We start from the raw sequence: 12,027 nt of genomic DNA, 5'->3' as shown, positions 1-12,027 counted from the left end.
TCTCTCCCCCACTCCGCCCCCACGGTGCTCCCGGAACACGCTGTCCACGCCTCTACTGTCGATCTCGTCAGCAGGTATTTTGAGTGTCTATTTAAATATCTGTCTCCACGCAACTAGACTCGTGGTAAATTCATCCCCGCAGCAACAGCACCCAGCCCAGCCCCTCGTCGCTGGCGGAGCTCAGAAGACGTTCGCTGAAGGTATGAGTAAGCGGACGCATGAATGAATGACAGAGTCGAGGAAGGAAGGAAGGAATGTTCGGCGAGAGAGAAAATGCGGCTGAGTGAGGGGCACGGAGGGAGCTGGGGAGGTGGGAGCAATGTGCAAACGTGGGCGTTAGGAGGAAGGTGCCCGAGGCAGATCTCCGTGTCTGAAACAAAGGAACCCTTTGCTGCCCCAACTCTGACAATGTGCAGGCAGGAAATAAAGGCACGATTTGGGGGGAATGACCGGGCTAGGATTCCTCAGGGTCTCAAGGCTTGCTATGTGCCTTCCAGAACTCAGGAATCCAGCTGATTCGGACAAAATGGTACCCCTGTCCATCCACACCTGGGAACAGAACCTGTGTCCACACTGCTCGGGACTTCCCCGGTCCACCCCCCACTTCAAAACCCCTCCCCCACCACATGACCAGCACAGGAGGCCAGACACATTAGACTGCCTACTGCAAGGCTCCAAGTACAGGACACGTCCAGAACAGGCAGATCAGACCGGCGGCAAGGACGGCAGTGCTTGCCAGGGGCTGGGCAAGGGAGAGGGAGGAGAAAGATGGCCACCGGGTCCGGGGTTTCCTTTGGGGTGATGAAGAAGTTCTAGAAATAGATGGTGGTTGTATAACATCATCACGGTACTCGATGCCACCAAACGGTACAGTTTAACATGACTGCACGCTAAATTTTATGTTATGTGGATTTTTAATAGAATAAAAAAAAATCAAGCAAGCAGGTTCCTTCAGTCTTGCAGGCCCCCTTTGGGATGAAGGGGTCCCTTAAGGAGCCCTTGAACCTCACAGTGGCCTGAGGGACTGGCCCATGGGGAAGGAAGGCACTCCTTGGGGTCTTGGAAAGAGCCCACCGCCGCCCACATCATTCTGTTTCCCCGAGTTTGCCAAGTTCCCCACGCAGCCCTGTGCTCGTCAGTCACCCCTGACCTTACACTACCTCCAGCAGGAGTGGACTCTCCCACCAGCCTCCTCCACAGGGGGCCACCAAGCCCTTCCCCTCTGTCAGGATGACTCTAGTTGCTTTACCAGAGCACAGACCCTCCCCCTATCACCCGAGGCGGGACAGTAGGGAGGAAGCGGGTGCCGTGGTGGGAGGCACACAGATTTGGGGATGAGACATCTCTGAGTTCGAACCTATGTTCTCCCACATAGCAGCTCTGTGGCCTTGAAAAACTGACTCAACAGTGTTAAGCCCCTGTTTCCTCCGCCGTGAGACAGGAAAAGCAACTGCCACCTACCTCCCTCGTGGCGTCGATGAGCCTGGCCCACAGCCCGTCGGGGCCGCGCCTGACCCACTGTGGCCACCATCTACTGACTGTTGATTACAGGCCACTCACCAATTCCACGGTATCTCATGGCACCATCCGTCTGAACACAAGGAGTCGACAGTATTCAGGCCCAAGCACATTCACTCGGATTTTGCTGGATCCCAGAGCAACAGACTCACCATCCCTGGGCAACCCTCCTCTTCTTCAGTCTTAACCTGCCTGTGCCCTTTCGTGCTGCGTGGATTCAGAAAGCATCTAAAGATCACCTCCTGCCATTGTCTTCTTCTTGAGGTGGTGTTTCTGGGTAGAAGAATGAGCCCCGGGCCAACGCTGAGAGACTGAGCAGCATCAGGGGCCCCGTTTTGCAGGGACATAATATTCTGCTTGCTAACGGCTCTCCCCATGAAGCCCACAGAACATGAAGCCTCCATCCCATGTGCAGACCTAGGAATTTGAAGAACCTCAGGTATGTTCATCTCTCTGACTCTTGAAGATGAGCAGACCAAATGAGGAACACCACCGACCCCTTGAATAGGGCAGCGCTCAACTCTCATGTGCGTGCTTGCGCTCCGTGTAGACACACACGGCAAAGAGCAGTTCTAAGCCCGGACCCACACAAAGCGCAGCAAAAAAGAGGCTGGACTCATCGTGACCGGAATGCGCCGTTGTTGTTGATCTCTGAGCACAAAGGGCATTAGAAAATGTACACAGGAGTGGGAAGGGAGAGATTTTAACAGAAAAATTGATGGTTTGGGTGTTTTCCTAAGAAGCGGCATAAAAGGGAAAATTGAATGTCAATTCAATGTGGATTCAAAATGACATGCAGCCTCTGAAAAGGGTTCCAAATGACCGTTTGAAAGGAGAAAACCAGAATCGATAACGGTCCATTGGCATCCCTGCACAGCCCCCGGGCGTCCAGTTCCGGCCACACTCAGTGCTGGCTCCGGGCCAAGACCCGGTCAGCTGCCCAGCTCTGCAGGCTCAGGCTGGTCTGTCTTCTCCAGAGCTGTTGAGCACAGAAGGGACCCTTTTTTTAGGGTCTCCAAGCAAGGAGGACCCCGACACATCACCCACCGACCCAGCCCTGGCGATGCCCCTCACCTTTGGGTAGCAACTATGAGCAATCGGTGCATGGCTCTCCTTCTCCTCCGAGAAAACGGAGGCCAGACGGTGGGGAGGGGCCGGCCTCCTAGATACGCTCAGAGAGAAAGCGGCAGAGCTCGGCCCAGCCTCAGGGGGCCCACAGTCCAGAAGGGGTGACAGCCAAGCCCAGAGAAGGAATAAGGAACCAGGGGTGGGATCAGAAAGAGAGAATCCACCCAACAAGAAGGGGCAAGAAGGGTCCAGAGCAAGGTGACGCCTAAGCTGTTCCCGAATGGAAGGCAAATGGGCGCAGGCCGGAGAGGTCTGGAGAGCATCCCACGCACGGCAGGCAGTGTGCGAAGAGGCAGAGCGACGATGAACACGTGTGCGCTCAGAATGGCCAGCAGCGTGGCGCCAAAGAAATGGACGCAGAAAAGCCAAGGATAGGGGAAGCATGTGGCTCGGGGAGGAGGTGGGCCTGGGGAGGAAGGGGGGCCTGCTTCTGGTTCGGATGCGGGGCACGACAGACTCTGGATCCAGAGTACTTGACAATTTAGGTTCCATCTAATTCATCTGATTTCATTATTATGCCTGTTTCCTGTCTGCTGGGCCCTGATGGAGTGTAAGCTCTGGGAGGTCAGGCGTTGCTTGTGTGATCTCTCCGAGGTACGCGTGGCGGAGCCTGCCATGCAAGGGAACTAAATGGATCTGTTTCTGGAACCGATTCACGTCAGTGCTGGAGGGAAAGAGGGAGTGGTGGAAGGGGGTAGAAAGAAGGAAGAGAGGGGTGGGAAAGGGGAGACACAGAGAGAGAGCAGAAGAATGACAGACAAGGAGCGAAGGTTTCCTGGAGTTGGTGAGAAGATTCCTGAAGAGGAGCAGCGATGCGACCTGAGCAGACTTCTGTTGTTGGAAAGCAGCGCTCTGGCTGGAGCATGGAATGACTGTGGCAGGAAAAGTCGAGAGGCCACGGAAGCCATCCCATGACAAGGAGAGACACCTGGACCTGGGGAGTGGCGATGGGGATCAAGAAGAGGAGAGTCAGGGGGCGCTTCGCAGAGGCCATCTGTTGGCTCTGGGTACCTACCCCCTGAGGGGACGGGCAGGGGTTCTCGGGTGCAGAGCGGATGGGGATTCGAGAAGGCTGGCTGGGTGACTGGCGATGTCACTTAGAAAGGTGGAGAACAGGGGCGCCTGGGTGGCTTGGTGGGTGAAGCCTCTGCCTTCGGCTCAGGTCACAATCTCAGGGTCCTGGGATCGAGCCCCGCATCGGGCTTCTCTGCTCAGCAGGGAGCCTGCTTCTCCCCCTCCCTCTGCCTGCCTCTCTGCCTACTTGTGATCTTTGTCAAATAAATAAATAAAATCTTATTTAAAAAAAAAGAAAGAAAGGTGGAGAGCAGGTGAGGCACCTTGCTTTCATCCTCAAAGCAGTACCCCTGGCAGCGAGCGCCATGCCTGGCATAGAGCGGTGGCTCAGTGAGTGAGCGAGCAGAAAGGCCAAGAGGACCCAGGGACGAGGGGCGGGGGTGCACATGGGAGGCGGCATAGGAGCATCTGCTCGTGAGGGTACGAGGTTTGGGGGGAGGGGGGAGGACCAGAGTTTGGGGTCTGGGAGTCACGCACCTGCAGGACGTGAACGACTGTAGCTGTGGATGACATCTCCTAACACGTGTGCCATGAGAAGAGCCTCGAGAGCTTGCAGAGAAGATTAATGGTGGGTGAGCCGGCAGCCGGGCAGAGAGCACGGAACAGAGGACGGGGACAGGTGCAAGGAGACGGCAGGGAGCAGAGTGCTGGATGTCAGAGGGAGGGGGAGGGGGTCTCAAGGGTCTAGGAGCGCAGAGACGGGAAGGTACGGCTGCACAAGGTGGGGAAGGGGTCCTTCAACAGGAGTGGAGGGGACAGAAGCCAGATCTCAGAGTGACCCACAGCAGGGAAGGAGACACTAGGAAGGAAGGCGATCACAGAAGAAGGCCCATCACTCCCCACCGGAACCGTGGACCATGTTTCTTCTCAAACACAAATGTCTTCGGAGGCAGAGAAGACCGCTCTCCACGCTGGGGTTCCAACCGAGGCCAGGTGGCGGTTCCACCACCTTGGTCTCTTTTCCCATCCGCCAGCCCCTCCTTGTCCTCCCTCCAGTGCTGGGAAAGACACGCATGCGAGAAAACATAAGAAGCCCTACAGTAACTCCCTACAGGGTCAAGGACCATGGGCTGACTGCTTTTGCTTCTGTTGAACCCCCGAACCATGCTCGCACTACCCCTCCAGAAAGCTGAAGAACGCCAGCCGTTACATCCTCTCTCTGCACGTCCTTCTTTCTCTGCAGAGAAGAGAGACAAGCTGGGTGTGCTCTGCTCTGGAGAGCATAACAGAAGTCAGGATGGTGCACGGTCTGCGGACTGAGATGGGTCACAGACACCTTCCGAGGCCCCACGTGCCACATCATCTTTCCATGGCTGGCCCCTTGAGGGTTGCCAGCACCCCGGCATCCAAACAGGACAGACAGAACGGAACACCGAGAGGCCGCTGTACAGGGAGTCCATTCACAGCTCACACAGGTGCCTCTTTCCTGAAACTCACGTGAAATGGACATCCGATAACATGGACAGTAAAACCCAGCTCTCTCTCGGGCAGAAAGCAAAGCTAGGTGCTTAAAACAAAACAAAGCAAACAGAAAACCCAAGACCTCAAACTCAGCTCTCTTCATTTTTCTCATCCTTGGCCATGCAGAACTTTCAGCCCACAAATTAGAAAAGCGGAGGCACCGCAGGCATCAAAAAAAGTTGAGATTTTAATGAGCCTTCTGCCTCTAAATGAATCTATCTTCCCGACACTCCAGTACTCTCCATGCCCAAATGAAATGCCTCCGTGGCACAAGCCAGGCTGTGCCCTGAGCCACAACAACAACTCCCCCCACTCCCTTCTCCAGGCCAGCACACTGTTTGTTCATCACGTCAACCAGTGAAGACTTTGTAGCAAGTGGTAATGGATTTACTTCACAGTCATTATGCAAACAGTGACCTTGAGGACGGGGCCTCCCTCACCTAGGATCCTGAGGTCCTTATTGCGCAGGCTGTTGGGTCAGGTCCGGGGAAGGGTTTGGTATTGATCCTCTATGGACACTCAAATTCCTACAGCCAACTGTCTGACTTAGGAGAGGGTTTCACCCTCTTGATACCAGGCTTCACCTCCACGGTGGCACTGACCACTCATTGTCACGTGGCTCTTAGAACTAATACCACCAGCCTGTGGCCTGTAGAGTCCAGCAGGGACTGAATCCTGTTACCTTACAGGCTTGTCTCAGACTACACGCTGCCTTGCTTTCTCTCCCCTCCCACTGCAGTGACCTCTCATCCCCTGGTGACTGCCACAGGACCTTTGCTCATGCTGTTCCATTTCCCTTGGAAAGGTCCCTCTGTAGGCAGATAAGGCTAGGGATACCCAGAGAAAGAAAAGAGGAGACATAATGATCTGACCATAACAGAAATCATTTTAGGCCTCAGCATTTTGTGACTGATGCCTGACTGGCACTACTGATGTAAGCAAATTTCTTTCAGAACTTCCTGGGATATGTTGCAGAAAAACAGACTTCAGTAGTTAATAATTTTAAGGGCACAAAAAATGTAGGAACAAACAGGACTACCAGGCCAGGAAATACTCTAACCGTATCAGCGATGGTATATCAGTGATAAAACTCCCAGTGCTTTTCAAAACTAAAGACTGACCTAACACATAGTTTTGAGTCATTTTTGCAGGATTTAAATCCCTTTGAGCATTCAAACGCAACTGGACTAAACACAGCCGGTGAACTGATGACGCCAACTCTCGCCAGTCCCTGGCACATCCATCCACCAGGACCTGGATGCCATCAACTTACTGGATGACTTCTGCCCCGATCCTAGCCTTCCCTTGCCAAGCCCATCACCAACACGCATGCACCCTTAGACTACAACTTCCCCGACTTTGTTGTACAGGGAGGCGGGACACTGCTTTGGGGAAAAGCCCTGGTGGTCTCGACTTGTTCCATGGAAACCCCTCCCTCTTGCAAATGTTTGTTTGGCTCGGTTGTGTCCTTTGGCCCCACACTCACCAAGAGGGGATCCCAGGTTCCGGTTACACCTTCTTCCTTGTCCTTCAATTCACTCCTAAATCTCACTTTGTAAGTGATGCTCCTCATGCCCTCCTCGATCAGGTCAACTTCCAACCTTCTAATGCTCTGCCTCGTATTTTCATAGCACTTATAGGGCTGATAACAGATTTATTCCCAGGCATCTTGAGTGTGTGTGTCCCCTGCTGGAACATGCACAGAGGCAGGTACCACATGTGGTTTTATCTTGTTTGTCCCACTTTGTTTTCCTAATCACTGTATTCCCTGCACGAAGAGGGCTCTGATGCAATTTTTGCTTTTGTTTGGGTTGACTGGTTTGTTTTGAATGAGGCTAGGAGCCTTGCCCAAGTCTGTCGGCGTGGATTAGGTCCTCAAGTCATGCAGCCAAGGAAGACACTTAATTCGGGCTCTCTCTCCACCTCCAACTTCAACAAGCCAGGAAGCTTAGGAGGCTGCACGACCTTTAGACAGAAATGCCCGGCGGTTTACGTACCCATGACTGTGCTGACAAATCTTAGCCAGCCGTTGGGTGCTGGCTCCTACCATCACTCCATCATTTTCCACCTTGTTCCTTAAAGTCACTTGGAAGGTTCCTTTGCTCAAGCTGGTGATCGAGATACAGAACTACTCCCAGGATAGAATCAGCCCCTCTCCAAGGTTTGTTCCAGGCAAGTTAAAGGCAACAAGAAGACTTTCTTCAAATGTAGCTGAGCCAGAAGTAGCTCGATCAGAACCCATTGTCCCGTGGGCTTTGTTGTCTGTCTTTTGATTTTTGTTTTTGCTTTTGTATGCTTATTTCAATCTCAGTGGTTAAAACTTCTACTTTTACGACAATCAACCTGATGCCTGTATTTAGAGCAAAGAGGAATAAACTCTCAGACTCTCCAGGATTCTATACGAATTCCAGTCTATGAGGTATGCATCCTAGAAAAGTTGATTTGTGTCACTGTCTCCAAAGCCTCAGTTTCTTCACGGGAATGACAAATAGCACCAGGTTTATCAACTTCCTAGAACTGTACAAAGGACTGGATGTCAAGTATCACTTAACTGTATCTTTAATTAATTAATTAATTAATTCCATTTATTTATTAATCTCTGTAGCAGGCAGAATGCCAAGGCTGGGGATCCAGTGATGGGAAAAAAAAAAAAAAAAACAGCCATGGAATCTGTATCCACAGATGTTATGGTCTCAAAAGGAGAAACAAGGATTAAATAGTCACTCAAATGTGTAATTTGTGCTGACATTTGTGTTTTGAAGGAAAGCTGTATGGTGCTTTCAGAATCCACAGTGAAGGAAACTCAACAACCTAGACAGTCAGAGATACTCCCGAGGAAGTAGGAGTTATGGAGGCAAAGAGAAGAAGAAAGAGCATCATGTGCAAAGGCCCTGTGGTACCAGACAAATGGGAGGGTCTAAAAGGAAGCCACCGAGGCAAGGGTGGGAGAGATCCATTCTCTGCTTATAAAAGGTATTTTTATTCCTTTATACACAGAGTATAGGCTATTACCTTTCTCTCACTTCTCAGTTACTGAGGGATCTTTTCACAGTTTCTATTTAATCTCTTTCAATAATATTCCCTGGCTGGTAATCAGAGAAAAGGTGCTAATTACCTTATTAGCACTCTGCTTCTCTGCGATCACAAAACGCTCTTAACTTTTTCCGCCATGGGAACACCACCAGCTTGTCACTCTGGCCCTGCATGCTCCCTGCCCTGGGCCTGTTCTCATCCAGGCCTGTCAGGACTATCTGGCACGAGATCCTAGTTTTACTCATGGGGAAGATGAGTTAAAGGACCTGCCCCGCGTCAGCTCACGAGGGGTGGATCCAGGCCGGCCCTGCAAACCCAGGGCTGCTCGCACCACATGATGCAGCCACAGCTTGCCCCATGGGCCATCCAAGGAGGGGCAGGGCCTTCACTTCCAAAAGCACTCTTCAGCACTTGGATCCAAGACTCTGGTTTCCTTTAAGGAACCTTCTTTCTCTGGCCTCCCCTTGTGGAGCTCCAATTTACCTTATAAGACATTCTTAGGAACAAAATTGCAACCCAGTTACCCTCTGCTTACACAGGGGGTAACCTGAGGAGGAGAACGGAGGCAAACACAAACCCGAGAGGCAGCTCCTAGAGGAAAGGAGGCTCCCAGAACAATGCAATCCTAGAGATGGGGTGAGAAATCCCAACCACGGGAAGCAAGAGATGGGGCCATGTCAGATCTCCTCTAATAGGGCAGTCAGACAACATGGAGATGATCAATGACGACTCTGAAGGTCTAGGTGGCTCACAGAGATAGTCCATGGACCTCTCTGAACCCCACCTAAGAACTGTTCTATAAACGTGGGCAGGAGAATATCGCCGGCACCTCTTCCTGGAGGTTTCCTGCAATACACTCCAAGAGCTCCAGAGCGTGACGCAGACATGAAAAACACTTATCAGTGAGATCAAAGTCCTCCCCAAAGGACAGGCTGGCTTGGTTTTCACATTTATGGCACGCACTTCTCTTGTCCTCTCTCTCACTCATGCTGGAGGGAAGGACAGCGATAAACCGCACTAGGATTCCAACTCTGTGATCTCCAAACTGGGTGACTTAGGGCCAGTTGCTCAACCTCCCTGGGCCATGGTTTCCTCCTCGACAAGTGGACATAACAATGGTACATTCTGCAGAAGACACTATGAGGATAACAGGTGTCAATGAGACAAAATCACCTGGACTACAGTGAACTCCAAACACACTGAGCTGTGACTGTAATGGCCTGTAACCGCCACTACATGTCACCCGGTTGTCCCCCCCAACCCCACCCCTCGGGGCTTCCTCCCAAGTCCATCCCCCTTGAACGCTTACTGGCCACAGAACCATGGCTTCCCTTGCTGAAATGGGCAGTGCCGGGTCCAGACTATAAGCTGCCAAACTGATGACTAAGCACTCTTCAAACCTGTCAAGGGCCACACATGCGCGTGCGCGCACACACACAGACACACACACCTAAGTTCAGCGTGCCCTCCACAGTTTTATCCGTGGTCCCCTACAGCCTTATTTCCGTAGATTTTATCTGGTCTGAGTAGCCTGAGGTGCGGCACAGAAATCCGTATTTTAAAAAGCAGATTCTGAGTCACCTGATCTTCACACTGGCCTTAGGCCAGACCGCGTGGGAGAGCAGCATCCTCGTCAAAATGTGCAGGGACTTGGGAAAAGTTGCTACGTGGGAGGTATCCGCTGCACGTTTTAATTTTCTTACCGGATTGCAAGCTCCTTGAGGGTAGAAATTGGAAACTGGAACTTGGAAGAGCTTCCTACGTCTACCTCCACCGAAGCCTCAGAGAGCCGTTGCTCAGTAAATACCTAAAGTATTTATCTAGGCAGTTAGTTGTTCAAGCCAAGCAGACTACAAAGTCGACACAGGCATGGCCTGGCTCACAGCTGTAGTGGCTTGAGTGGGCATACAGGGAGTGTGCGAGACATTTTACTGAAAGAATTAATTAGCGGATGAATATAGAGGAACTGGTATGAAAAAGGCAGGAAAAGAGAAGAATCAGTGCCAATTTATGTTGGTACAGAAAAATGCTCAATTATGCCCGTTGGCACACATTTTTATGGCCATCAGGCCTCTAGGCAGCCTTGTGAGTACCTGCTTCCATTCAAATGTTTGGGCTTGAGTATCACAAGGACGAGCAGCAATCCAGATCAGAGAAATAGGCTGGATTTGCACTCGTCTGCAACACCCCAAAAAACTCTGTCTCACAGGACTCACAGCCCTCTTGAAAAGATCTTCTTCAGCCCCACAAGGGATTAAAAAGTCTAGCCCATCCCGGACCCACCCACCAGCTCTCATCTCTGAATGTAGGGATAATTATCTGACACTTGTCTCCGCCTATTCCAACATCTCATGCCCTGCACGTTCCCCAGGAAGAGCTCATAATGGGCCTGCAGATGACGCCTGAGTCTGAAAATCGAGTTATGGCACTCGGGATTTGGAATCTCTTCAATCGAACTGCAGAGCAAGCCTTGTTAGTATTTAAATATGCAACCCAAACTCCCATTATGCGACATCTGAACTCCTCACCCGCGATGATGTCGTCCAGAGTCCCTGCTCCAGTTTTTACGCAGGATTCCTGGTGAGCAGAGCAAGGAGCCCAAGGAATCTGCAAGGAACTGCTGATGGTGTTCTTGTGGTTTTCTTCTTTTATTAATTAAAAAAGTAACGCAGAGCAGCAAAACTAGGAACCCATGAAAAGCACAAAAATCTAGTGATGCCAACAGTCTGAGAGGAGATGGTGTGGCTTCCTAGTTGGGACCTAGCTACACTGGCTCAGATAGGGGACACCAGAGCCTAATGATAAAGAATAGGAGTTTTGCATAGTACCCTGCATAGAGCAGGGCTCAGTAAATAACGGCGCACAGCGAGTAATCCATAAACATTAGCTGAATGAATATTGAACGAAATTCCTCATAGCCACTGAGTCTATAACAGGCCAAGGACAAAGTTACATGAAAAAGTAAGATAAAACAATGAAGATGAGAGCAGAAATAAATGAAACGAATGAATGAATGAATGAATGAATGAAACAGAAACCAAAAAAAACCCACAACAGAACAGATCAATGAAATCAGGAGCTGGTACTTTAGAAAGATCAACAAAATTGATAAGCCTTTAGTCAAACTCTTTGGGGGAAAAAAAGTATTCAAATGAACAAAATCAGAAATGAAAGAGGAGAAACAACAACCGACACAATAGAAATACAACGGATTATAAGAGAATATTATGAAAAGTTTTATGTCAACAAACTGTACAAAGTAAATGAAATGGATAAATTCCCAGAAACGTGTAACTTCTCAAAACAGAATCAGAAAGAACAGAAAACATTCCATGCTCACGGACTGGAAAAATAAACATTGTTAAAATGTCTATGCTGCCCAGAGCAATCTACAATTTTAACGCCATTCCTATCAAAATACCATTGGTACTTTTCAAAGAGCTGAAGCAAATAATCCTAAAATTTGTATGGAACCAGGAAAGACCCCAAACGACAAGGGAATGTTGCAAAAGAAAAAGAAAGCTGGGGGCATCACATTGCCTGATTTTGTGCTATATTACAAAGCTGTGATTACCAAGAGAGCATGTCATTGGCACAAAAACAGACACATAGATCAGTGGAACAGAATAGAGTCTCTAGAAATGGACCCTCAACTCTATGGTCAACTAATCTTCGACAACTCAGGAAAAAATATCAAATGGAAAAAAGACAGCCTCTTCAATAAATGGTGCTGGGGAAACTGGACAGCTATATACAGAATGAAACACAATCATTTTTTTACACCATACACATACACAAGGATAAACTCTAAAT

At 50.2% G+C, this 12,027-nt stretch overlaps 1 protein-coding gene across 7 annotated transcripts in view; it reads right to left on the bottom strand.

Annotated features, from left to right (window-relative positions):
• The window catches only part of GRIN2A (glutamate ionotropic receptor NMDA type subunit 2A), a 724,518-nt gene that overhangs the window by 167,869 nt on the left and 544,622 nt on the right, over window positions 1–12,027 (bottom strand). The window lies entirely within an intron of this gene.

Source organism: Mustela lutreola, chromosome 17 (genome assembly GCF_030435805.1).
Source record: "Mustela lutreola isolate mMusLut2 chromosome 17, mMusLut2.pri, whole genome shotgun sequence".
NCBI classification, from domain to species: Eukaryota; Metazoa; Chordata; class Mammalia; order Carnivora; family Mustelidae; genus Mustela; species Mustela lutreola.
Note: the sequence above shows the minus strand (reverse complement) of the source record. Positions and strands in the feature narration are given on the sequence as shown.